General features: G+C 40.4%; 1 long non-coding RNA gene across 2 annotated transcripts; it reads left to right on the top strand.

The window, feature by feature from the left end:
* Window positions 1-20,902: 20,902 nt before the first annotated feature.
* On the top strand, window positions 20,903-26,359 carry LOC141735597 (uncharacterized). 2 transcript variants are annotated; one of them, XR_012584801.1, is made up of 3 exons: window positions 20,903-21,117; window positions 21,980-22,090; window positions 24,112-26,359. It is a non-coding gene; the product is annotated as an uncharacterized LOC141735597 (long non-coding RNA). The 2 variants fall into 2 exon arrangements; XR_012584800.1 differs by having other exon boundaries at window positions 23,616-26,359.
* The last annotated feature ends 321 nt before the right edge of the window (window positions 26,360-26,680 follow it).

Raw genomic sequence — 26,680 nt, 5'->3', positions numbered from 1 at the left:
GCTGATGACACAAAACTGGGAGGGGTGGCTGCAGAAAGCTGTGCCACCATACAGAGAGACCTGGACAGGTTGGAGAGTTTGGCAGAGAGGAACCTTATGAAATTCAACAAGGGCAAGTGTAGGGTGCTGCACCTGGGGAGGAATAACCCCATGCACCAATACAGGTTGGGGGCTGACCTGCTGGAGAGCAGCTCTGTGGAAAGAGACCTGGGAGTCCTGGTGGACAGCAGGATGACCATGAGCCAGCAATGTGCCCTTGTGGCCATGAAGGCCAATGGCATCCTGGGGTGCATCAAGAAGAGTGTGGCCAGCAGGTCGAGGGAGGTCATCCTCCCCCTCTACTCTGCCCTGGTGAGGCCGCATCTGGAGTCCTGTGTCCAGTTCTGGGCTCCCTGGTTCAAGAAGGACAGGGAACTGCTGGAGAGGGTGCAGCAAAGGGCTATGGAGATGATTAGGGGACTGGAACACCTCTCTCATGAAGAAAGGCTGAGGGATTTGGGTCTCTTCAGTCTGGAAAAAAGACGGCTGAGGGGGGACCTTATCAACACTTATAAATACTTAAAGGGTGGGTGTCAGGAGGATGGGGCCAGGCTCTTTTCAGTGGTGCCCAGCAACAGGACAAGAGGTAATGGGCACAAACTTGAGCATAGGAAGTTCCACCTAAACATGAGGAGGCACTTCTTTACTTTGAGGGTGGCACAGCACTGGAACAGGCTGCCCAGGGAGGTGGTGGAGTCTCCAACTCTGGAGACATTCAAAACCCGCCTGGACGCGTTCCTGTGCAACCTGCTCTAGGTGACCCTGCTCTGGCAGGGGGGTTGGACTAGATGATCTCCAGAGGTCCCTTCCAACCCTATGATTCTCTTTTTGTGTTGTGTGTGTACTTTTCCTAATGTACAGTTAAATATATTAGCTTTCTCCTACTGATCAAACTTTCTTCTGCACTTGCAAGCTTCTCGAGTGCTTGGTTTATGGCTATGTCTTCTGTTCTCAATGTTAGATCAACTGACAGACTTGGGGTAGGAAAGAATTCTTCTGAAGTAGAAGTGCCTGTTCAGTTATTTTTGTTGTGTTTGTTTTGTTTTACTAGTTAGTGTGAGGAGCTGTTAATTTTTAGGGAACAAATGGCAAGGGTAACCTTGTAGCTAAAGACACACGTCTTAAAAACCCTCAGAATATATGCAGCTGGAAAATTTGAAATACTTCAAATATTCATTAAGAAATAGGAGCTTTTAGCGTAAATTTGCCTGGAGTGATTTGGCATGGTTGTCTGTTCCTAAGCAAGACTGTCTTTGACAATATCCAAAATCAAATGTTGAAGTGTTGAGGAATGAGGTTCATGCCACAAAAGGAAAAATACAGCAGGACTGGTATGGAGTTATTATTCAGTTAATAGCTAATGTGTTTGTAGCTCTCCCCTTCTTCCTGACACCACTGATTCTACAAATTTATACCATTAATTTTTTACCCTAGTTATGGTGTAGAAAACCACCAATATAACTTTCCCCTGATCTTGCATCTGTATTTCATCTTACTATATATTGCTAAGGATGAACTAATGACCTGATTAATTCTAAGTACTAAACATCTTCTGGTGGAATGCAAGAAGATTTTTTTTAACCTGTTACTCAGCTTTTTGAATGGAGGTCCTCTGTTGTAACATGAGAAGTGTTCCAAAAATATTTTCAAAAGTTAGAGTTGTACTAAAGGATATCATGGCTCATCCATCTGGTTCCTTCATCAGCTCCAAATGCTCCAGAGGAAGATGAAAAAGGATCAAAATTATCAGAAGCAGTACGTTTCAAGATTGACATTATAAAACACAAGTGGATAAAATGTTCCTCCAATATTTAGGTGATGGATTTGCCATGAATTGCAATACATTATTTCCTCAGTTGTTGCTATTTTTAACATTTAAGATACAAAAAACATGGCATAATGATTGCCATTTATTGTGCATTTTTTGTGTTTAAAATCTTTATGAAAATATTCTAGGCTAGACCACCTAGCTAGGGTTTATCATCTAGCAATGGCTAGCAGCAGGTATTTGCAGAAAGGGTATAAGAAATCAGGGCATACAACAAGCATGCCAGCTTTTGGCAAGGGGTTTGAATACTTAATGAGACATAGACTGCATTCACATTATCTTATTTAACATTAAGGGACCACTCTTCCATGTGAAAACTCTTGTTATCTCTATTTCACCCTCAGTATCTTGTATTTTGTAGCAGACAGTCCTACACTTGATGTCATAAAAATCAGAAGTGGAAGTAGAAGAATTTCTTCCTTTCTGAGATTCCTTTTGATACCAGGTAGAGCTGTGCATGTTCATCATCAGATTCCTAGCAAAGAAGGAATCTGGGATCTGACAGAAAGTCAAAGCTTACATTATGAAGTAGAACAAAGGCATCATTGACACTTGAAGGATATAGTTTTAGTAAGATGGTTCTGATTAAACAGCACATACAGAAGTGTTGGGGAACCTTAAAAAGCTACAACCAGGACTTCAGCTAATGTGGTGTCTGAACCAGTAAGTTAGATATGCTTTTAAACAAAGGAAAAGGGATCCAGGTTAAACACTATATCTAATAAAACCCAAACACTAGGTATGGTATTCATTCCTCTAAATTTTGTCTATCTAAATGTGAGGCACGCAGTTTTAGTTGAGCACCAAGACACCTTCTATAGTCATCAGAGAAAGGACATCACTTACAGATGAACAAAATTCATGAACAACAAATTCATCAACAAAATGATATCTGAGATGAGGGGAGATCAATCACTCTTACAGCGACTGTTTCTCTCCATTGAGCACAGGGAATTAAATTTGATGCCTAACTTTTAGACAGATAAAATTAAGTGAGAAATATCTACCACCCCATCACTTTTTCTTCATGGCTGGATTCATTGTTATTAATGGTTGATTTCACTTTCAGCTCTTATACACTGGCAAATTGCTCTTGTTCTCTGCTTTTCTATATTTCAGGGGAATATTTGTACTGAGTAAATAAAACATTGCCCAAATTACAGGAAAAAATCAGTTTTCTGCCTATCTTTTAAAAAGCTTACATAAAACTCACATAATAAACTTAATCTCTCAATTGTTGCATGAATATTAAAAGAACAAAAATAAGGGGTGGGTGGGGATTTTTCCTTATAACCTGTTTAAAAAGTGTAAGTTTGCCAAGCTTCTTTACTCCTTATTCACAAATATAAACCAGAGTTTGCAAGGATTCATGTTTCAGAGATTATTTCTGTCCTGAAAAAAAGTCTGTGATTCCTGTAAACAACGGCCCACAGTAATCAACATAGTTTGTTTTTTTTATTTATAGTAATGAACTGTTTTGTGTAAATCAACCAATAATCCTCAAAGAAAGGTGCCCCAAGGCTTTAAGGCAACTGAGATACTGCTCAGAAACTGACTTCAAGTGGAGCAACCTGGTTGAAATATCATCTCCCCAGTTTGAGAAAGCTTTTCATTTTTGATTGAAAGTAGGAGCACTGGGCTAGAATATAAAAGGCCTCTCAGTTCTCTGCCAAAGCCCCACGATACCATACATCAACATCTTTTTTTTTTGTTTATCAATGAGTTAATTTATAGTTTTGGAGGGGAAATGTATAGCTGGATCTACTCTACTGTGTTCTGATGTAAAATAAGCCCTTGTAGTTGAACTCATGCTGCGTAGTTCTTGATTGAGGTTCAACCTCAGCATGTTGTTATGCAGGTAGACATAAGTGAGCCGTGAAGAGGATTAAAGAGTAATTGCAAATGGAAATATATATATATGTAAAAATATCTTTTTTTAAAATTTTTCTTCTGGTGAAAGTTTGGGAACCCAAATATATTTTTTGTTGTTGTTCATATTTTCTGTAAGACTTCATGCTGGGCAAATTATATCCACAGCAGTAGAGCATCAATGAGAGGCAGAGAGTTAAACAATTTAATCACAGAAAGAATTCAGCAGGGATATAACTGTGCATTTTCCATGCCACCAGCTTGAAGGTCATTACGCCTCAGTTGGGATGAACAAAAGAAGAAACTCTGCTTTGAGAGAATGGACATCTCACCAACTAACTTCCCGTTAAGTATACAAGATGGCTGCTAGCAAATGTCACCAGTGAAGACTCTCCATGAGCAAGTACAGCCAAAAAAATCAGGTCAAAAATAACAATCAGAAAAACACTAGTTATCCCATCTTTTGGTAGACCTGCTTCCTTTGCCCTGCTTTTGAAAACACAAGCTGGTAATGTACGGCCATGTTTCCCTTTGGGGACCTTAAATACAGATCTGCAGAAGTATATCCTTGGATGTAGTTTGTCTCAAAGCACCAGTCCTTCAAAGACTTTTTAGGATGACTTTCTGGGAAGCATGGAACTGTCTGTCTGACTGACAGTGAATGGTTCAAGTTGCTACAGCTAATGACATTACTCTCATATATATGGTTCATGTGACCAAGACATGAGCTCCAGCACTGAAATCCTCAGATGTTTTGTGCAGGCAATCTTGTGTAAGCAGTAAGGGGCATTTTTCCTTAGAAAAGGAAAAAATAAAATCTATTTCCAACAATTATTAAAAAAAATTGAGAAAATTGCCCCTTCAAAAGCAGATATCAGTCATCTTATCAAAGAATCAGCAGAACCACAGATCTCAGTGGTTACTTTCCACATGCCAAAAAATGCAGTGGATTCTGAAATCTGTTATAATAAAGTGAAAGTAAAAGAAACAGGCTTCTTCCTGAAGCTTTTCCAAACAGTAAATGCATTTATTTATCAACCTGCAGTATCAGATATACCTACTCCCGGTGAACTCACTTAGTACCAGGAATTATTGCTGAACAGAAAGCTTATTTAATCTATTATGGGTCAGAATTTTTATCAAACTGCTTAATTAGAGTTCTCTTTTTTTTTTTTTTTAACAGCTTAATGAGGAGTTTCATCACTCCTGACAAGATGAGTCAGGTATTTTTAAACAGATGAGTCTGATCTCAGTAAATATGCAACGTGATATATCTTCATTGTATGTTCCATTCAGAAGCGCGGTCAAAAGCTTCATTAGTTCAATAATATTTCAAGGAACTTTTAAAAACTTATAGTAAGGGCATAATATCACACATAGTCTTTTTTTAACTATAGCCTCTTAAAAGTTAAATTAGATGTTTAATGAAAATGAGTCATCTAGGCTCCTCATAAAACTTTCAGATGGCTTTATATGAAATAAATCCCATTTTTGGAGTCTCTTTCACCAGGGAACTACTGCCACATAACATTTTAATTGAAATTATTTGGTATCAAATGGGAAAGGGAAATGGGAATAGCATCTCAGTTGTTCCAAACAATGACCTTATTTGTTATATAGAAAATATTACTTTATGAAAATACATGAAGAAATAATAGGAATATGGTACAGGTAAACAAGTAAATCAGCAAGTTTTTAAAAATTACTCTCTTGATTTAAAAAATAACAATAATCCTGAGACAGCTATCTGGCATGAAGAGTTTCCACCTAAATGATGAAAGCCTCAAAAATAATAGTAACTGAAGAGGATCTAAATTAATGGAAAGTGTCAAATAACTGTGACTATTACTTGAAGCCCAGTTTCTACTTCTGATATGGCCTGGATTTGCTGAAGTTCTTGTGGCTCTGTATGGGGTGTGCTACTGCCAAGCAGGGCCAGTATCACGACCAGCACTCTGTATTGAACAGTAAAAATGCAACTTTGCAGAGCAGGTCAGGTTTCAAGGCTCTGGGAAGCTAAGTCATTAAGACCTCACCTTTGTACTGCAACAACCTACCTCAGGTGATGTTGTTGGAAATTTTCCCTCCTATGGACTTCAGGATTTCTATACATTTTCTGTAGAGCATTTTGCTTGAAACCCCAGAAGATGTAAACCCATAGAGGTCTATTGACTTTGGTGGTGCTACTCCATTGTATCTTCATCAAGAATCTGGTCCCGTGGAGTTTTTATCAACTACAAACACAGGAGACATGCAACAAGCTCATGCTTTCAATGAAGTCAATACAAATTTTATTATTGACTTCAACACCACCAGCATTTTAATCACAGGTATTTTGTAAGGTCACTCAAAAACAGTGTTTCCCATTAACTTAACAGAAATATTTGGATGAACGAAGATGCTACAGTGAACGGACTTTGCAAGATCATTCACTGAACTATCCCAATTAAAACATCATATATCCTAACAGAATATGGACCAATTCCAAGTTTAACATTTGTAAACAAAATAAAGCAGTCTAAATATTTATTGGAAAATACTATCAAGATAATAGCAGTAGAACTTTCTGATGAAATAACAAAGGAATCTGGAAAAAAAAAAAGCTGCATTATCCTCATTTGATTTTATAGACTTTCTGTAAAAGAACAAGATACTTTCTGGGAAAGCAAAATAAGTCTCAAATTTACATCACTATTTTGCTGTTTCTTCTGGAGAGTGCTGGCATGAAAGGCAGCTAAGAAAGAAAAGGGAAACCATGTAGGTGAAAAACATGCTGTCTCTTACAGTCAATCAGATTCTGTTTATAAAGGTTTCTTTCTGCAGCTGGAAAAATACTGAGCTAAACCCCTAACCTTATTAAAACAAAGTCAAGAGATTATGAATACCAATCTCTAAGGAATCAACAAGCATACATGGGATTTCTGTTTGAACAATGATCTAATCTGTGCTTTTATTACATATTATTGGTAAAATTCTGACTGTGTTGAAGTCATTGATAGAACAACATGATTTTGCTCCACTTTAATTATATTTCCCTTTCAAACTATACATGATCATTCTGGAATTCTGAAGCTGATAGAGTTTGGCTTATATTATGTAAATTATACTAGCCTATATTGGTAGAAGTAAGATGTACACCTCATTTACTTTTACTGATTCTGTAATAAAGGACCGGAAGAAAACAGAATGCATCTTATTTGGGAGATAATTGTGATGCTCTCCTCAGGCAGAGCAGCACTTTATTTCATGAAGAATGCCACTGAACTTTCTGTGAATCAACATAATGTAATATGGCAAGATTTTTTTTTGTCTTTACGCAATTTATTTTCTATATTTAGATTACCAAAAAGTTCTAGCAGAAGACTAAAACCTTAAGATCTCTACAAAGACCTTTTATAATTGGGGTGAACAGACAGACCCCCCAAGACGTTCCATTCTGAGGGACATAAAAAAAATTAAGTTTCCAACAGACCACAAAAATAATTTGAAAATCTCTGAAATAGATAGATCTGTCTGTCCGTCTCTCTATCAATCCATTCCTCTCCCACAAATGTAAAATTTCTCACAGTCTAGGCAGAATTTCTTTGGTTTCTAATTCATTACTCTGATATGTTTTGAAATATCAAACAGGTATTTACTTCCCAGTTATGTGTATGACTGTAAATGCTTTAGAGGATATGAATATATGCTTTAAAGTTCAGGATGCATTTATATCCATTGATCAAATGAAGTCTTACCAGCAACTGTGTTCTTTCACAGAGATAACAATTTCATGATATATTAAAATTATAAGGCATTTTGAAGTCTTTTTGAGATGAACAGGTCTATAAAAATGTAAGACAATCTCAGACCACTGGTCAACCATGACATGTTACATAAAGTTACCATCCTTATGACAACTGCCTGTAAAAATAACACAGGTCACATCAATGTCTTCAGTAGCTAGTGACTTTGTTTACTCCATTTCAGGTGCCAGGGTGGATCCAGTCCAGCCCAGGAAGAATGAACTGGCATAGACGGAATGACAGACATTAGACGTAAGTACTTTTTATATCAAGTCTTTGGCAAGTTACTTGTTGGAAAAATCTGTTCTCATGAACACAATCCAAAATCTGCAAATTGTGCTACTAAGGTACTATCCTGGGATATGCCAAACCATTGCCAGGATAATGGCTCATTCCAGATGCTTTGACAGCCTTAGGGCATTTCAGTATAAAAGCAGTTTTGACTGGGTTGTTCAGAGCAGAGGATCTTTTATTTTTTTATTTTTTCCCCCTGTCAGAAACTGTAAATAAAATTTGAATGAAAAGAGGATGGAGCATTGTACAATTCCCCTCGTTCACTATGACTTATACTTATGCATTTACTGTTCTGTGGTTTTGGGTTTTTTTAATACCCCTACAGGTTGCATCTAACACAAAAACCTCTTCTTTCCCATTATTTATAGGCCATGGTCAGGGGACAAAAATAACAAACACAAACATAATGGAAAAAGTGAGAAGAAAAGGTAGAAATAAAGCTTTATAGTTTGTGTAGATTCAGAACACTAAAGTAAGAGGTTTAATACAGATGGAAACAAGAGATTAAGTATGATCAGCTGCTACACATGGTCAATTTTTCAGTGAAATCTTAAAGTGGGTGTGATGCTGTATTCACAAAGTATTAGCCAGGTCTCAACTATTAGATTATGTACCAGATAAATTACTTAATGTATGCCTAAAGCTATGGGGAGTTTAATTTCTAATGGTAAAACATCATACCAGTGACACTAACAACTATAATTGTGGATTTTTATTCATGTATTTATTTATTTTTAAATTAAATTTATGTGTTAAAAAATGCACAAGGACTAAATGTCACTGGGAATGAAAAGGAAAGGTCAAGGAATTGCATACTTTTAATGGAAAACTGATTAAAAAATAATCTGCATTTACTTCTGCATGGGATTCACTTGTAGTTGTGAGAGTCATAGATGAGAAGAGAAATGTGGTCCTCCAGAACAACACTACTGATAAAGGTTCATTTAGGTTCAAAGAGAAATTTGTGAAAAAAAAAAAAAAAAAGGTAACCATGAAACCCAAAGCTACTGTAGGAGATTTAACCAGTACATTAACTAGTAATTACCCTTAACTAAATGTAATTAATATCAATTAATATTAATCAGATAATATTAAGTATTAGAGTAATATTACTTCATATTAATTAAGATGAATTATTAACAATTGGAATAGCCTACAAGAATGCAAAAGTGATTTTTTCATTATTTAAAGATTTTGCATCAAAACTACATATTTTTTTAAAGCACACAATAGTTCTGGGCTGCTCTGAGCTCCTTACATGATCCTTCTCTTATGAATTGTCCTATACATTAAAATTGTATCAGAAGTTCAGTGGCATACTCAGCTAAGTTAACTAGCTAGAAATAAACTACTTTACTTTGTGAACATATTAGCTTGCATTCTGAAAGCACGCAGTCTATCCAAACTGAGAAGTCACCTTTTTTTTCAAGTCCGATTAAACTGCTTGCAGGGACGGACTAATGAGTCTGGGATTAGGTTACCGCTTCTCAGTAATGTACTCCATAAAAAATGAATTTACCTCACAATCAGCAGTGCCTTTTATAGAATCATAGAGTCATGAAATGTGTTGGGTTGGAAGGGACCTTTAAAGGTCATCTAGTCCAACCCCCCCTGCAGTAAGCAGGGACATCTTTCACTAGATCAGATTGCTCCAAGCCTCATCAAGCCTGAATTTCCTTTTGGGGATCAAGGTTGTAAAGTTTAGGCATTCAAGAAATTTTGCAAGAACTGATCTTACTTATTTGATTTAGCTATAAATTCTCTGAGAAAGAGACTGTCTTTTTTGTATGTGTTTGCATAGCACCCAACGTAATGACATCTTCATTACAGAAGCAGCTTAAAGACTGGTATTAGTATGAAAATACCTATTTGAGGGGTGAATAATCTTTTCAGGGCTAGGAGAAGGAAACCTATAACTTAAGGATAAGAATACAAAAGTATAACTTCCTTATTTTCCATGGTACCAAATGGTTAATTTGTTTGTGTGGCATATGGTAGAAGACTCAATTAAAATCTCCATGAAGAATGAGAAAATGACAGTCTAGAATCCAATATGAATTGAACTTGAAGGTCCAAGCTGTAAGAAACACACCAAAGAACAGTTGTGAACTCTTACACATTACTTTTATTAGTTTCATTTATTTATTTTGCATGTAACCAAGCACTAAAGCATACATCTAGTACCCCAGGCAACTTACTTCACCTTACTGCAGTAAAAGATACATAGGGAGTTCAATTATAGAATGATTGGCTAATTTCAATAGCTTATTTTACTTATTAAGCCCTCTACAAAGACTTTATGACTGTTCTAATGAATACCTTGCAAGACTTTCAGTGTAATGAAATTTGTATTAAAACACTATAAGGAGTGTCCCACAATGTAAGGTCACTTCCATTTATTCTCATTACAGCCTTAGAAGGACAAAAGAAGAAAAGGAGAATATCTAGCTCTTTTTTTTTAGCTGGAAAAGGGATGTTAACTTTGAGCACATAACTTGCAATGTTAACCTGAAAGTAGCAACAACATCACTGGCTTATGGTGACCTAGGAGACTGTTGAATAATATTGCTAAATTGAGCTAGACTGAACAAATCCACCCTTTACTTTCTCTTCAGGTAGTAGCACAAATGCAATTCCACAACGTGAGACTGATTTGCAGTTGTTGGGGGGTGGGGTGGAGGATCATTCAAAACAAGGATAAATGAGGAAGGGCATGATTAGAATCAACTGATATGTGAATACCTATCTGTTAACCAGTGCAGAGAGAGACGTGAGAATTTCAAGATCATTTCTACCGTTTGAGAAACAGAGTACAAAGGGATCCTGACTCACAAGAAATGTCACGAGAGTCATCCATAAATAGGCCCAGCAGCCTACCCTCAAAATGTGGATGAGGTGAGAAGAACGCACTGCTCAGACAGCAAAGATGTGGAACATTAGTTATAAAAAGGTATGTATTTTCAGTACACTGATCTATATATTTTAAATAACTGACTTTGGTATTCATGCAACCAGTATATTAATTAATCACTTATTTTTGTGGCTAATGAAGAACAAGACTCCAGTCTAAGTCCTGCACAGATATGTGATTAGACACAGTCAATGCTTGAGTTAATTTCTGCATTGTTTCATATAAACTGAACTGTATCAGTTATCACTTATCTGAGCTGTAGTATTGTGGAAGTATTAGGGGTTTGTCTATACAGAGGTGAGACACTTGCAAAATTATCATGAATTAATTTTTAAAGTGGATTATTTCAATCTCATTAAACTATAATGTGGATCTCCGACTGAGAATGAAAGTGGTCTTATTTTGATTTTGTTTGATTCACTTCCAAAGTTACACTGAATTAAGGACACTTGAATTTTGAGTAAGTGTCCAAATGGATTCTATTGCCCATAATGCACTAGCAAAAATATTGAAGGAGATAAAGGTACCAGATGGGATAAACATTGATGACATCCTAATAGGTGAAGATAATGAAGAGGCAAGTCAGAGAAATGTCTAGTCAGGTTTGGGACACACTGACTTCATTGGAATTAGTAATCCCTCCCACTAAATGTCAGGGACCGAGTCAAGAAGTTAAGTTTTTAGGAGTTTGGTGGTCAGGAAGAGCTATGGCCATACCAGCTGATATCCTGGAAAAAATAGAAGCTGGTAAAGCTCTGGAGAACAAAAGGGAGCTGCAACAGATACTTGGGACTTTAGGTTATTGGTGCAAACATATCCCTGGATTTTCCATAATTGCTAGACCCCTGTATAATTTGATTAAGAAAAATGTTGGTTGGCAGTGGACCCCTCAGCATGAGGAAGCCTTAAACTTGCTGATTCATGAACTTCGCATATATCAGTCTTTAGGCCCCATACACCAGACAGATCCTATACAGATTGAGTGGGGATTTAGTGAACATGGTTCTCATTGTAATTTATATCAACGGGGACCAGAAGGCCCTGACAGACCCTTGGAATTCTCCTCTCATTCATTTAATGATACTGAGCAGAGATATACCGATTGGGAAAAAGGTATGTTATCACTTGTGCGGGTAGTAAAAAAGGCTGAGCAGATCCACACGAGCCAAGCTATGGTTGTCCGGGGTCCTTTCCTCCTCCTGGAATCAGTTAAGAAAGGGACTCCTCCCCCTGAGGGAATTGCCCAAAAACCCACTGTCTAGAAATGGTACTCCTACTTAGAAGGTATTGGTCAATTAGTTACTATTATTGAAGGACCAGTAAAAACATCTAAATTACAAAAGGATGTTAATGCAGACCTTTCTATGTTAGTCAAACCTAACAAACCATCACCTATTTTAGAAGCACCCCCTTTTACAGACGAATCAGACCAAACAGCGTATGGTTTACAGATGCTTCTGCAGCTCGCAAAGCCCGGATCTGGCAATATACAGCAGTAGCTCTAGAGATAAAAATGGGAAGAACTGAGTTTGAGAAAGGAGAAGGTAGTGCCCAAGTAGTGGAGCTACGGGCTGTATTGTTAGCTGTGAAACATGGAGCTCAAACTATATATACTGACTCCTGTGTAGTGTTCAAAGGGGCAACAGAACGGATAGGACACTGGGAAACTAATGATTGGCAAGTCAATCAGGTGCCAGTGTGGAGAACAGAGGACTGGAAGCAGCTATTGGAAGTGGGAAAGGAAAAGACACTACAAATAGGTTGGGTAAAGGCGCATGATAAGGCTATAACTGAGGTTGCCCACTGGAATAATAAAGCTGACTGCCTCACCCACATACATACATTAGAAGTGGATGAGAGTCTGGATGCACAGGAGTGGGTAAGGTTAAGGGAATGGCTACATGAAAGGCGTGGCCACACTGGGAAAGCTGATGTGTATAAGGAATGCCAAGCCAGAGGGTGGCCAGCTACACTGGCTGACTGTGAAAGGACAATAACACACTGTCCACAGTGTCGCCTGCGATTAAAAATTAATCACCCAAATCAAGCCCTGCCTTTACATATCAGGGCAGGGAAAACACTCTGGCAAACTTGGCAAATTGATTATATTGGGCCACTTAAAGTGTCCAATCGATATAGATATATCCTTGTAGGTGTAGAGGTGGTGCCAGGATTGACCCAAGCCACCGCAACCACAACAGCTTCTGGAGAATGGACGGTTTGAGTGCTAAAGGAATGGTTTAGTATTTTACCTATGCCTTCTGCCATCTAAAGTGATAATGGTTCACACTTCACAGCAACCATCGTCCAGGAATGGGCAAAAGGAGAAGGCATTGACTGGGTCTTCCATACCCCTTATTACCCCCAGGCAAATGGAATGGTAGAACGGATCAATGGATTAATTAAAAGATTTGCAAAGGTCCATGCATCAAATTGGAACCTGAGATTATCTGAAGCAGTATATACTGTTAATAACAGATGGGGTGAAAATGGAAATGCAAAGATAAAAGCATTTTGTCCTACTGGAGAAATTATATCCAAAAAACCACATAGATTTGGCAAGTCCCCCATACAATTGCATTCTGGCCAACCAGTAATGGTCAAATTACCTCGTATTGGAGTTGTGCCCCTGACATTGACTAATCCAAGGGGACCATATGCATGGGAAGCAAAAGATAACTCTGACCGCATACATTGAATAAGTAGCAGGTGGATTATACCAACTTTCTAACTGACTCATAGCCGATCATATATACAGTCAAGCAGCACTTTTCCATTTTACTTGCAGATGGGCCCCAACAAAAGGAGGGACAAGGAGTACGACGGGGTGGAGACCTAAGATGTATTGACCCGAAGTATGAACTGCACTTGCACGGAATGGACAAGCTGTGTAGAACTTGAATGTGGACCAGAAGTTTTTTGTTTTGTTTTCTCTTCTTCCTTTCTTCTGATCTTTGTATGTTTGTTTTGATAAGTGTGAAAAATAGTGAAGGTATTGTTGGCTTTCGCCATAATAACAAGGCTATAAATCTTTGACTTATAAGGATAACTAACCTTTAGTAAATTAGGAAACATGAGAAACCTCAAAGATAACAACTAACAGCAACTACGAAGAAAAACATCATGAAGAAAAACATCCGAGAGAAACAAAAGAGAACTTCTCCAAAAGACTCCACAAGTGATTAACAGAAGGAAACAGATGCATAGGAGAAGGGAGTTGATGATAATCGATCCTACCAGAAGGAAACACATGCATGGGAAAAGGGAGCTGATCCTACCAGAAGGAAACAGATGCATGGGAAAAGGGAACTGAAGATCATCGATCCTCAGAAACAATTGTCAGAAGGAAACACACAAATAGAAGAGAAAAAGGACTAATGATAATCAATCATTATAAACAATTACTCTGTCTAAAAGAGTGAATACGTATGCAATATTGAATGTATATAAGACATGGTTGAAGTGTTAGCTGGTGTGCCTCTGACTTGAGTCATGCACCCAGCGCTGTGCTTTTGCTTTATTGACTTTGTCCCTATAATAAAATAAGTGCCATTTCTGTGTAATAAATAAAATCATGTTTGTTAATCAAATCAGGCTTTCTTAAAGGCTGGTGAAAAATTACAATGTTTTGACTCTTCACATACTTAAATCACAGGCATCTGGTGTGCTATCTGGTGCGCTTTGACACCTCAATACCTAAATCATAGGCATCTGGTGTGCTTTAACACTTCAAAGGGAAGAGCTAAGTTGTGCGATAAGCTGAAAAGAGTCACCCAAAGGACACCGATAAAGATGAGGAGTCTTCAGCCTCACGACCACCAGGAGGCGGGACAAGACCGACCCCTAGCAACACGTCGCTCAGACACAGAATATACCAGGATTGACACATATACGGGAACCAGAAGAGTATATAATCAGCTACTTTCGGGAAGTGGGTGTGTGCCGTTGGCGGAGCAAAGACTCCCCAGCCGCCCAGCGCTGTTTTGCTTGCTGCCGCTTGCTTAATAAACTAATTTGATTAATTGGACTGGTTCCTGTCAATTATTGGGCCACAATCTATAACATCTGTTTAAGGGATCTGGCTGTTTATTACAATAAGGATAATTTTTTTCTTTGTTGTTTGTTTTCTTTGTTGTTGTTGTTGTAAATCTAAGTTTTAATAGGTGTTAAATCATGGCTGTGATTGTAAGGCCTTTTTGTAATAGTTATTTTGAATTCCTCAATACCCAAGTGCAAACGGTCTCAAAAGTTGCACTGCAAAACTGACTCGTGCTAGATATGATACTGCTCAAAGAACAGGGAGTGTGTGGATACTTAAAAGCAAACCATGAACAAGAAGAATGCTGTGTTACAATTCCTAATGTGTCACTACCTCTTCGGGAAAACCTCCAGATGAAGAAGATAGCTGAAGCGACACATGAGCTGCAGGACCAAATAAAGGACACTTGGTTGGGAAACATTTTTGATAAAATAGGATGGGTATTTACTGGATGGATAACTAACTTGTTGCAAACATTGATTGTTATCATAATTTGCATTATTATAGTATGCATTGCCATTAGTTGTGTTAAAAGAATTATTGTAAAATCTGTCTCTCGGGTAAGGGTTCACCTGGAAACTGGGGAATACCTGGCTCTACTTAAGCACTCAGATGAAAATTATACAGACACATTGGCTGAAGATGAGATGTCTGTGGTGGAACTAGGACTCAGGTCACAAGGTCACGGGATGGAATGAATGGGATCACCAGGCCAAACCGGTTTCAGAGCACAAAAGGTGAAATGCAGGGAGCTGTCATTTGACTCAGCTCCATCTCGCCTTGGCAGACGCTTATTGATCCCTATCTATGCAGGGATAACTTGGGAGGAGCTGTGGAAATGCTCAGCCCGGGGTGGTCTCAACACTGCATTACAATGAGAATCGAAACCAGAACTGAAACCCGAATGGTGCCTTTAACAAACAAAATGCCCTGAGTCAAGTCCCACCACTATTCAGTGAGTGTGAGACCAGACATCACAAAATAAACATTGCTACCTAAGGGGCCATCAAACCACCGGAGATAACCATCCCAGACAGCGTAATCCATTCAAGCACAGTCCCGGAAAAAGGATATTTAAGTCCCAAGTTTTGGGGAGAAAATGGGGGAATCTTCCAAAGATACAGCTGGCCTGTAGGAGAGTCTGCCCCCCTTGTCCAGGACGCTGTGCAAGGAAACTTCCCTGGATCGAGTGGCCTTACCTGAGAGAGAGAGGGTAAGTGATTTAGTAACATACGTATGATGTCTAGCATGCTCTAAGATAGTGATTTGTGCACTCGTTTAAGGTATTCATATATAGCGCGCTGGTGGTTTGTGTTGTTACTTTTCGGGATCACTTGTTAGGTGGTAATAGTGTATTCTGTGAATTGTTTTGTTCTTTTCCCCTGAAATTGCAATAGTGCATTCTTCCATTGTATCCATAAGAACTTGCAATAGTGGCGTATCAGACCCGTGAGTGAAGTCCAAATAAATTGTTAATTTGAACCTCTCAGTGAAGTCTTTTTTCTCCGTCACGACTAGGTCCACGATAATTAGTTAGGTATATAACAAATTATGGCAAGTGGTAAGGTATGCATTGCATTAATTAACAACAGGTATACAACAAACTATGGCAAGCGGTACTTAATAACAAATATACAATGAATTATAGCAAGCGGTATGGTATGCCTTGTGTTACTTCTTTCAAAGAAAAAAGAAAGAAAAAAAAAGGAAAGGAAAGAAGCAAAGGGATAGAGAAGGAGAGATCGAGAGGGAGAGGCAGAACGAGAGAGAGAGAGATAAAGAGATCACCAGTCCTGGTTCCAGCGTTAAGCGCTCCTCTGTAAAATCTCTTCAGAGAAAAATCTTCCTGGGCAAAAATCTTCTTTTCTTCAGGGAAAGTCTTCCCCCTTTTATGTTCACCCACTCCTAGGGGCAGTTTCGTCTCAGGTTTCTCTCCCCCCCAGGTGACGTGCAACATGATTTGGGTGGGGAGATGAAAACTACAATCATATATGTTTAGCATGATCTCGATAATCTTCATTAACATATGCAGGGGTGTGAACTTTAATATGCATTTCACAGATAATGAGGCAAGGGTCAACACTGGGCATAGCGTCTTTTTCTGGAGAAACAGCTCGTCCTTCACAGGAGAAAAAAACAGGGCTGTTCTGTTTCTTTAAAACTGGTCGTTCAGGTGCCAGTTTTCTTTCTCATAAGAGATAACCAGGTGTTATTAGTTCCTTGAGCAGAAGGCCTGGTACTGCAAGTGTCTGAGACATTAAAAGTCTCTTCAGGCTGCTTTGTTTAGGAGAAATTACGAGTGGTCCCTTATACTCTTCCACATGAATTATTTGCAAAACCTTAATCTGACTCCCCATCCAGGATACTGAAGGTGTGAAAGTGACTTAAGTGATTTAAGGACTCATTTGATTTTGCTCTGAAATGGATGAGGAGTGCTCAAATGGCTCCATGTTATATCTTTACTGTGGAGCAATCAAACACTTGAAGGCAATAAGCAAAAGGTGAAGAGCAATGGCTTCATACACAGCTCAGAATAGAAAGCTAGCACTTGTCAGATATCTACATCAGGCTTCATGTAAGTAATTGTAGCTATTACAGCACTGACATCTGCTTCCAAGCTAGTCACTGTAGTCTGCATTTATATTTAGAGGAGAGAAAGGGGCACTTCAGTGTGAGAATCATCTCATGATAAAATAGCTGTTTAATACGATGTCCCAAAAATGCTTGTTTGTGTCTGCTGATTATACAAGAATGTAGGATGCCTATCTTAGATACACAGAGCTAGTGCAGATGAAATGAAACTTACCCTTTTAGTTTGATTGTCTTGCTGCTATGCTGCATTATTGGGTTATTTTGTCCCTTATGATATATTACAGCCTTGTTTGCCACAAGTGAGAAATGATCAATGCATGAGACTCTCCTGTAAAGTTAATTCTGAAGATGATAATATTCTTGAAGTTCAGTTTCCTCATAATATGGCCATTTGCCATTTGCTAGGCCATTGCTTCTTATGCATTTACATATATAACAATATACCCTGTCAATAATATCTTTCCTGAAAGGTATTTCTGGAAAGAATGAGTAAGTCACAAAGTGGTGGAGGAAGTGATTTTAGACAGGTTATCATTACCTGAATAAAAATAGTATTTATTCTTACAGTTGATATTAGGATAAGGTGGTCATGAGACTTATGCTGACATTCAATTCATTCTACTTATGTTTTGTTAATCGATTACTCAAAATCTAAATTTCTGACTAAAGTCTGCTCCATTTACATCTGAACTTTGACTGCTTGGCAGGGGGAAAAGGAGCTGCAGCCCCAGATCATATGTTACAGCTCCTAGAAAGTAACAATATTCTGAAACATGTACTTTCCTCTGAAACTATATTTTTCTATACAGTTCCAGAAAAGCATGATACTTCCCCCTGGAATGCACAGCCATACTCGGGCCCTATTCCATTTTTATTATTTTATCAATTCATGGGGTTGAAAGCCAACAGAATTTACACTTAATAATATTTACAATTTCTGCAGAGTTTTCTGTCTTCAAAGGATTTACAAACATTGGCTATGGGGTTTGAGAAAAGCTTCTGCAGAGGTCAAAATAACAAGCAAATATTGTCTTAGAGAAAATAAAAAGAGGGTTTAGTTTCTACACTTGTTTTCTTTCTGACTGCAGCATCCACTATTACGGAGACTAGTCTGCTGTTGTTAACTGCAGACTAATAATTTTCTAATTTTTTATTCAAATTCTGGACAATTGACCAAAAAGCCCCATTTTTTTTTTGCAAAAGATTATCCAGCATTGAAAAAGATCTTCTGACATATCTTCTGACATTAAAAAGAACTGCCTTACATCTCCTAAGCTACATCCCAGCTGTCTTTAATATTTCTCTGGAGAAGGCAGAGTAGACTTTTAAGACCCCATTATGGACCTTTAGATTAAGCAGCCGTCCAGGTGGATGTGCAGGGATGGACATACTTTATTGTGTTTCAACCATCAGAGTCACTCAGCCTCACTGTGGGATGGATGGATCCTGATCATTCTGCCTTCTTTGCCCTACTTTATCCTATTGTGTAAAACAAGAATTCACTACCTCTTTGTTAATATCAGTGTTCCCACATGAGATCCCACTTTTCATTGACTAAATTAATTTACAGAAAAATGTGTGATAAACACCATTAATTCAGAATTCTTCTCTTGCCACTCTCTGTAAGGGCATTTCCTCTGCACGCTGACACTTTCACAGACCACCATATCCACATGTATTTCATAGAATCATAGAATGGTTAGAGTTGGAAGGGACCTTAAAGATCATCTAGTTCCAACTCCCCTGCCATGGGCAGGGACACCTCCCACTAGACAAGGCTGCTCAAAACCACATCCAACCTGACATTGAACACCTCCGGGGATGGGGTCTCCACAACTTCTCTAGGCGACCTGTTCCAGTGTCTCACTGCCCTCACAGTAAAGAATTTCTTCCTAATATCTAATAAAAATCTCCCCTCTTTAAGTGTAAAACCATTACCCCTCATCCTATCGGTACACTCCCTGATAAAGTGTCCCTCCCCATCTTTCCTGTAGTCCCCTTCAAATACTGGCAGGCTGCTTTAAGGTCTCCCCAGAGCCTTCTCTTCTCCAGGCTGAACAACCCCAACTCTCTCAACCTGTATTCATAGGAGAAGCGCTCCAGCCAGCCCTCTGATCATCTTCGTGGCCCTCATCTGGACTCCCTCCAACAGCTCCATTTATTCCTCATGGTATGGTCTAAGCTCAGAATCTGAAGCCAACATTGAAAGGTCTTTGTTAATTTCATTATTTTTCTCAAATTTGAGTCACCTTGAGAATGGTTATACTGGGACACAAGTTTTGTATTTACTTGTTTTCTCACAAAAGACACACTTGTGTCACCTGGAATGTTAGAGAAAATAGTTGACTGTTCAATGAACTGCATTCTCCTGATGAAAACCTTAGCACTGCAAACAAACAGGGGCAATTATCATTAACTCGGTGATGCTAATTCTAGTGACAAAGCCAATTTGGCTAGAAAAAGGAGCATGACAAGAGGTATCTTCCAGTGCTAGAATACTGATGATGTTCAGGGTAATCATAGAATCACAGAATCATAGAATGTGTTGGGTTGGAAGGGACCTTTAAAGGTCATCTAGTCCAACCCCCCTGCAGTAAGCAGGGACATCTTCAACTAGATCAGATTGCTCAGAGCCTCATCAAGCCTGGCCTTGAATGTCTCCAGGGATGGGGCCTCCACCACCTCTCTGAGCAACCTGTTCCAGTGTCTCACCACCCTCATTGTAAAGAACTTCTTCCTAACGTGTCATCTAAACCTACCCTGCTCTAGTTTAAAACCATTGCCCCTCGTCCGATCACTACATGCCCCTGCAAACAGCCCCTCCCCAGCTTCAGGCCCCCTTCAGGTACTGGAAGGCTGCTATAAGGTCTCCCTGGAGCCTTCTTTTCTCCAGGCTGAACAACCCCAACTCTCTCAGCCTGTCCTCATAGCATAGGCCCTCCAGCCCTCTGATCATCTTCGTGGCCCTCCTCTGGACCCCCTCCAACAGGTCCATGTCCTTCTTGTGCTGAGGGCTCCAGAGCTGGACACAGTACTCCAGAGCTGGACACAGTACTCCAGGTGGGGTCTCACCAGAGCAGAGTAGAGGGGCAGAATCACCTCCCTCGACCTGCTGGCCACGGTTCTTTTGATGCAGCCCAGGATGCGATTTGACTTCTGGACTGCGAGTGCACATTGTTGGCTCATGTCCAGCTTTTCATCCACCAGTACCCCCAAGTCCTTTTCCGCAGGGCTGCTCTCTATCATGTCATCCCCCAGCCTGTATTGATAACTGTGGCAGATTTACAAGCAGAGGCCTGCGTACGGCCAAGGACACAGTGAGCAGAGCACACAGAAACAGGAATGCAGATGTCAATATGGATGGAATGAAGAGGAACTGGTCCAATATAAACATGGAACAAGAAAACAGCTTTGCGTGCTTATCTTGGTGGGAACTGAATAAGGCGACTGGGTTAGTGATCTGAAATATGTGTTTACTTGCCTAGCAGATGCATGAAAAGTTTAAGAGCTTGGGTATAAAAGCCGAGGCTTGAGAAGCAATAAACGATTTCATGCTTATCACAGCTGGAGTCTGTGCCCTCATACACCACAAATGTCGCCCGAACAGGGTTTAAAAGAACAAGGTTTAAAAGAACAAGGATTAAAAGGAACAGAGATATGAAGTACTAATTATCCGGTGGTGTACCTGCGGCTGGATGGAGGAATTCATACCGAAAGCTCTCTATCAATTACTTTCATCGCCGTTCGCTGGACAAAAAAGGTGAGCAGCCGCGGTAGATATTAAAAATGGGACAAACAGTTACTCGAGAACAGAAATTGCGACTTGAACTTCTGCAGCGCATTTTAACAGAACAGGGCTTTAAAGTGGCCCCTGCCGAATTAGTAACTTTGCTTGTATGGATATGTGATTATTGCTCATGGTTCCCTGAAGGGGGGTCCTATGATTTAGCTCACTGGCAAAAAGTGGGGGAGGAATTGCAAATGCGGGAGACACTGCACTTGTCCTTGCCAGAAGGCATAATTACTTGGCGAACTGTATACACTGCCATACGAACACTGCATCCTGCAGAGCAAGCCCTGCAAGGGGTTGCTGGAGGGGCACCAAAAGCTCCCCCAGAGGAACCTCAGTCTGTAGACGTAATACCCCCAGTTGCAGACCCTGAGCCTGAAGCTGCTGAAATTCCCAGTCCTGCAGAAGATTACCAAAAGCAGAATTTGGGAGGCGAAGAGCCAGAAGATCCCTTTGATCCTGGTCCAATAAATCCAGAGACTGAACCTGATTTATATCCACCTTCAACCCCAATTAAAGCTATGCCTGTAGGAATGTGTCTGAGAGAAAATGGTCATGTGAGCCAGCCTCCCTACTATGAGAGATTAGATTAAGAGCAAAACAGGTGGTAGAAGATGGAATTAGTACATGGGAAAAACGGGAACTGAGAAGGTAGAAAACATGTTGTGCTAATGACTAAGCAATTTACTATGCGAATTCTTGTAACCAACCTGATCTGTGAATGAACTGCATGGACAGCGCGTGAACAGAGACTGTAAGCCAATCCTATAGCTGCCGCTAGCGCGTGCTCTTATTGCCTGTCTATATCTACTCTGTGAAAACTTGAATAAAGGGAGAACGATCATACTCATATTGAGACTCCATCGTTACTCCGGGTCCGTCTCCCACTCCGACATCTGGTAGCAGAGGATGGTTCAGCGCGACTGAGTTCTCCGAGACTGCGGTAAGCAGCTAGAGGAGGGGAGTGGGAAACTTTGGCTGGGAGACGTGCTGCTTGGGCGCATCAGCGGGAGCAGACAACGGCGTGAGGTCGCTCCTCACCTCCCAGGCGCAGCTATGGAAACAGAAGCTGCGGCCACGCTACTCGCTGGGATCCTCTCTAAGAGAGGGATTGAAACACCAGCGAAACTGTTGCTCAAACTGATTAAGCCGGGGCAGGAGATGGGGCAACAAGTAACAAAAGAAGAAGGGGCTGTATTAAGACTTCTCCTGCATATCCTCTCTAAGAGAGGGGTGAAATATGATGAGCGTATGCTCTGAAGGTTGTTAACCTGGTGCAGAGAGAACGGATTCGCACCAGAGCCCCAGACAGCTTTTAAACCAGAAATATGGGAGGCTGTTGGGAAAAAACTGTGGGAAGTGATAAGTAAAGGAGACAAAGAGGCATCACTGTTAGCGACGACATGGTGGTTGGTGTTATCGACCTTACAAGATATGAAGGTGGAGCGAGCCACGGCAGCCGGGGCTTTTGCAGCATTACAACCCATGGGAGGGGGATCGAACAGGCCAGGTCCGAAGGTCTGGGACGATCCCCTGCTGATCCCCTCTGCTCCACCTGAGGCCGATGGAGGAGGCAGAATGTCAGCAGAGAAGGACAGAGCCGGAGCTGTTTGCTCCTGCCATTGCCCGCCTCGCCCCCTCCCCTCCCCAGTCGTCTCCCTGAGATAAAAGTGCTGTTTTTGTATGTCTGCTGTGTAAGTGTGTGTGGGCGCCAGCTTATACCTGCTGATCAGCATGTGTGCTACTGTTTGCTTTTTGTTGTGTGCAGTGTCGTTAGGTGACTCCCCTTGAGCAGGTGTTCTGCCCGGTGTGGTACTGTTCTCGTATGCAACTAGGGCTGACACTCCGTCAAGTGAAGAAGTTTGTATATACACAGTGTTTAGACGTAAGGCGAGCACGCCCCAGGTAGATACACCAGGATGGGCCATAGAACCGATGGAAGTCCTGAAATATTGGGGGAGATTTCACCAGCCGACACGTTTACACTCTCAGGAACGGCTCGCCCGTGCAGGGCGTATGGCTGGTTGTTTGTTGTTTGTCTATAAGATCATGGTTGATTGGGAAAAGGAGTTGAGACAAAATCTATAGGATGCTCTGTAGGAAAATGAGAAACTTAAGGAAAAATGAGAAACTGAGCTCTTGTTGCAAAGGCAGACTTTTATGTCAGTCGTAAGTGATGGGGAAAAAAAGAAAAAAGAAAAAAGAAAAAAAGAAAAAATGAAAAAGAGAAAGAAAAGAAAAAAAAAGGGAAAAAAAAGAAAAAAAAGAAAAAAGAGGAAAAAAAAAAAAAAGAAACCAAACAGGAACAATTAGATGGGAAATGTGCCACGTTAGCACAAAAGTATGCCATAAGCATTACGAGAAAGCATCAGAAAAAGAGAAATAGGACACCTGATTGAAAGCAGTACCATAGAGATATGTTTTTGGTTTTTTCCTATATGTGTCTATGTTATTGCATGCCTTAGTAGATTGCTCTGTGTTATACCCTGCGAGACTAAAATGAACCCCAGCAGAAGCGGTCTCTTGAGCAAGGGGGTGGAATATGGGAAAGCAACGGAAGATCAGTGAGGAGGACTGTAAACACACTCAAGGGACTCGCACCTGGGTGCTGGAAAACACATATATCACACCAATTGTTATTCAGTCTTGGGTGCTGGCAGGAAAAACATTTGGATGACATAAGCCTGTAATGGACTCACAGACACCTTATCTAGCTGCTTGAGAATCTTGGCCTGTTGTGGAAGAAGATCAAAGCACAGTACCAGCAAGAAGAGGGAGTCCGCATGCACTCTTGCTAACAAGGACTCTTGCTGCCAAGGATTCTTGATAACAAGGACTCTCTTGCTGCCAAGGATAAGTTTAGCAATGCTACTAGTCCAGCTATTTCTGAGTTATTGCTAGATGTAGATAGTATTCGATATGCGATGTTGCAAAACAGAGCTGCTACTGATTTTTTGCTTTCAGCTCACAGACATGGTTGTCAAGATTTTAAAGGACTGTATTGTATGAATCTAAGTGACCACTCCAAATCCATCCATGCCCAGCTGCAGGAACTGCACCGACCGAACCAGCAACTTGTGGAGACCACTGGGTGAAATCTCTTTGCTGGATGGACTTGGGGGTGGGGTTGGTTGAAGCAAATTCTACTCATTGCCTGTGTGGAAGGAATTTGTCTGTTATGTTTAGTATGCTGTTTGCCGTGTTTATTAAGCATTATACGATCAGTTGTAAATGCCGCTTTGCATCGTACCCTTGTACGAGTTGTAGAATATGTTGCTCTAAAAACTATGTGTGTATCCATGAGAACCCGACCTTCACAGAAGAAGATAACAAGAAGGGATTACAACAATGTAGTCACGTATCAGACAGCTGCTGTTAGCAAAGCTGGATCATGAGTTTGGTGAGACTCGCTGCGTGCACTGGCCATGCATGCAGCGACTCTAGCCTGTACTTCTCCACTCAATCCAGTGCAGGATATAGGGGGGCTGTCTCGGGTCAGGGAGGGGGAGAGAGACATGGGCGCACTTTGAAGATACAGGGGATGCCCGGAAGCACTGTGTCTGCCCCCACCCACCCCCCCATAAGTTCTATGTTCATTAACCCCAACAGCTCCGAAGGCATTACAGCATGTTGAAAGATAAGATATAGTCTACTACTGCTGCAAGACACATTGAACACCTTCCTACAAGAATTTCAACTTTATGCCCTGACAGGACAATGGGATGATGCACTCACAAAGAGCCTGACTGCATTAGAGTGGGTATTTTTGCCACATACCTTTTCAAAACCAGTAACTATGATGATTGAAATGTTACCGCGATTGTTTTTCCAGGGTCGTTTGTGCTGTCACCAGCTTTCTGGAATGGATCCAAGCCACATACATGTCCCCATCAAAAAGGATGACCTTGACCCTTGGTTATCACAATTTTACATGACGTTGCAAAAAAAAAAAATATTCGTCCTTTACATGATCAGCTAAAAGCTCACATACTAAAGATTCAAGACTTAATGAACCACAAAGTATTTGAAATATTACAAAAGGATTTCTCGTGGGTAAATCCAAAGAAATTGGCTTTCTGGGCTAAATTTAGGAATCTGGGTATTTATTGCCTTAGCGGGGTTCTTTTTGATTCTGTTTTTAATTGTGTTTAGTATATAACCTGCTAAGAGCGTCACAACGAGTAGAAGCACAAGTCATGGGGACCTTTTTAATAAATGGTCTGGTGTTAAACAAAAAAGGGGGAGATGTGGCAGATCTACGAGCAGAGGCCTGCATACGGCCAAAGACACAGTGAGCAGAGCACACAGGAAACACAGAGCCAAGAGAACAGTTCATACCTTCACTCCATCCTGTGATGACCATATAACATTTTCGAATCTTGGACAAAGAATAGGGCTAAGTATTCTTCCTTCGCTAGGAACAGCAACGACATTAAATATGTTGAATAAGATAGGGTGTTGGGCAAGTAAACAGATAAACCTTACAACCGAAATCATATCTAGCTTGCTTACTGATGCTGATAGCATTCGGCATGCTATGTTGCAAAATCGAGCGGCTATTGATTTTTTGCTCAGGGTCATGGATGTGAAGATTTTGAAGGTATGTGTTGTATGAACCTTTCCGACCACTCATCATCCATTCATAAGCAGTTATGGGATCTGGAGGATAACATGTCCAAATTAAAAGTGGTCAAAAATGGTTTCGATGATTGGTTAAACTCATGGGGTATAACGGGATGGTTATCAGACTTCCTAAAACAAGGGCTCATGCTACTGTTGGTTATATTATTATTGATTATGGTAGCCTCGTGTGTTCTCCGCAAAGTGACTGACATGATAGAAAATGCCATGCGTAAGGTCTGGCTGGCTCAAGAAGAAAAAGGGGGTATTGTAGGAATGTGTCTGAGAGAAAATGGCCATGTGACCCAGCCTCCCTACTATGAGAGATTAGATTAAGAGCAAAACAGGTGGTAGAAGATGGAATTAGTACATGGGAAAAACGGGAACTGAGAAGGTAGAAAACATGTTGTGCTAATGACTAAGCAATTTACTATGTGAATTCTTGTAACCAACCTGATCTGTGAATGAACTGCATGGACAGCGCGTGAACAGAGACTGTAAGCCAATCCTATAGCTGCCGCTAGCGCGTGCTCTTATTGCCTGTCTATATATACTCTGTGAAAACTTGAATAAAGGGAGAACGATCATACTCATATTGAGACTCCATCGTTACTCCGGGTCCGTCTCCCACTCCAACATATGCCTCCAACTGCAGAGGAGATTTTACAGCAACAGCAACGAAAGTCGTTATCACGCTCCTCCATTCTTAACCCTCCTCCATTTGCGACATGTACCGCGTCTGTTCCTCCCTCTCAACCGCTTATACGTGCGCAGCTGGAAACGGATATTGTGGTGTATTGTCAGAATGTTCGCGGGAGGCTTTACGCAGAGGAGGTGTTCAGATGTTACAAGCGATGCTTGTAATTTATAGACCCAACCTACCGCCTCATCATGAGCACTTACCTTATGAGTT

The sequence above is a fragment of the Larus michahellis genome, chromosome W (genome assembly GCF_964199755.1).
Source record: "Larus michahellis chromosome W, bLarMic1.1, whole genome shotgun sequence".
NCBI classification, from domain to species: Eukaryota; Metazoa; Chordata; class Aves; order Charadriiformes; family Laridae; genus Larus; species Larus michahellis.
Note: the sequence above shows the minus strand (reverse complement) of the source record. Positions and strands in the feature narration are given on the sequence as shown.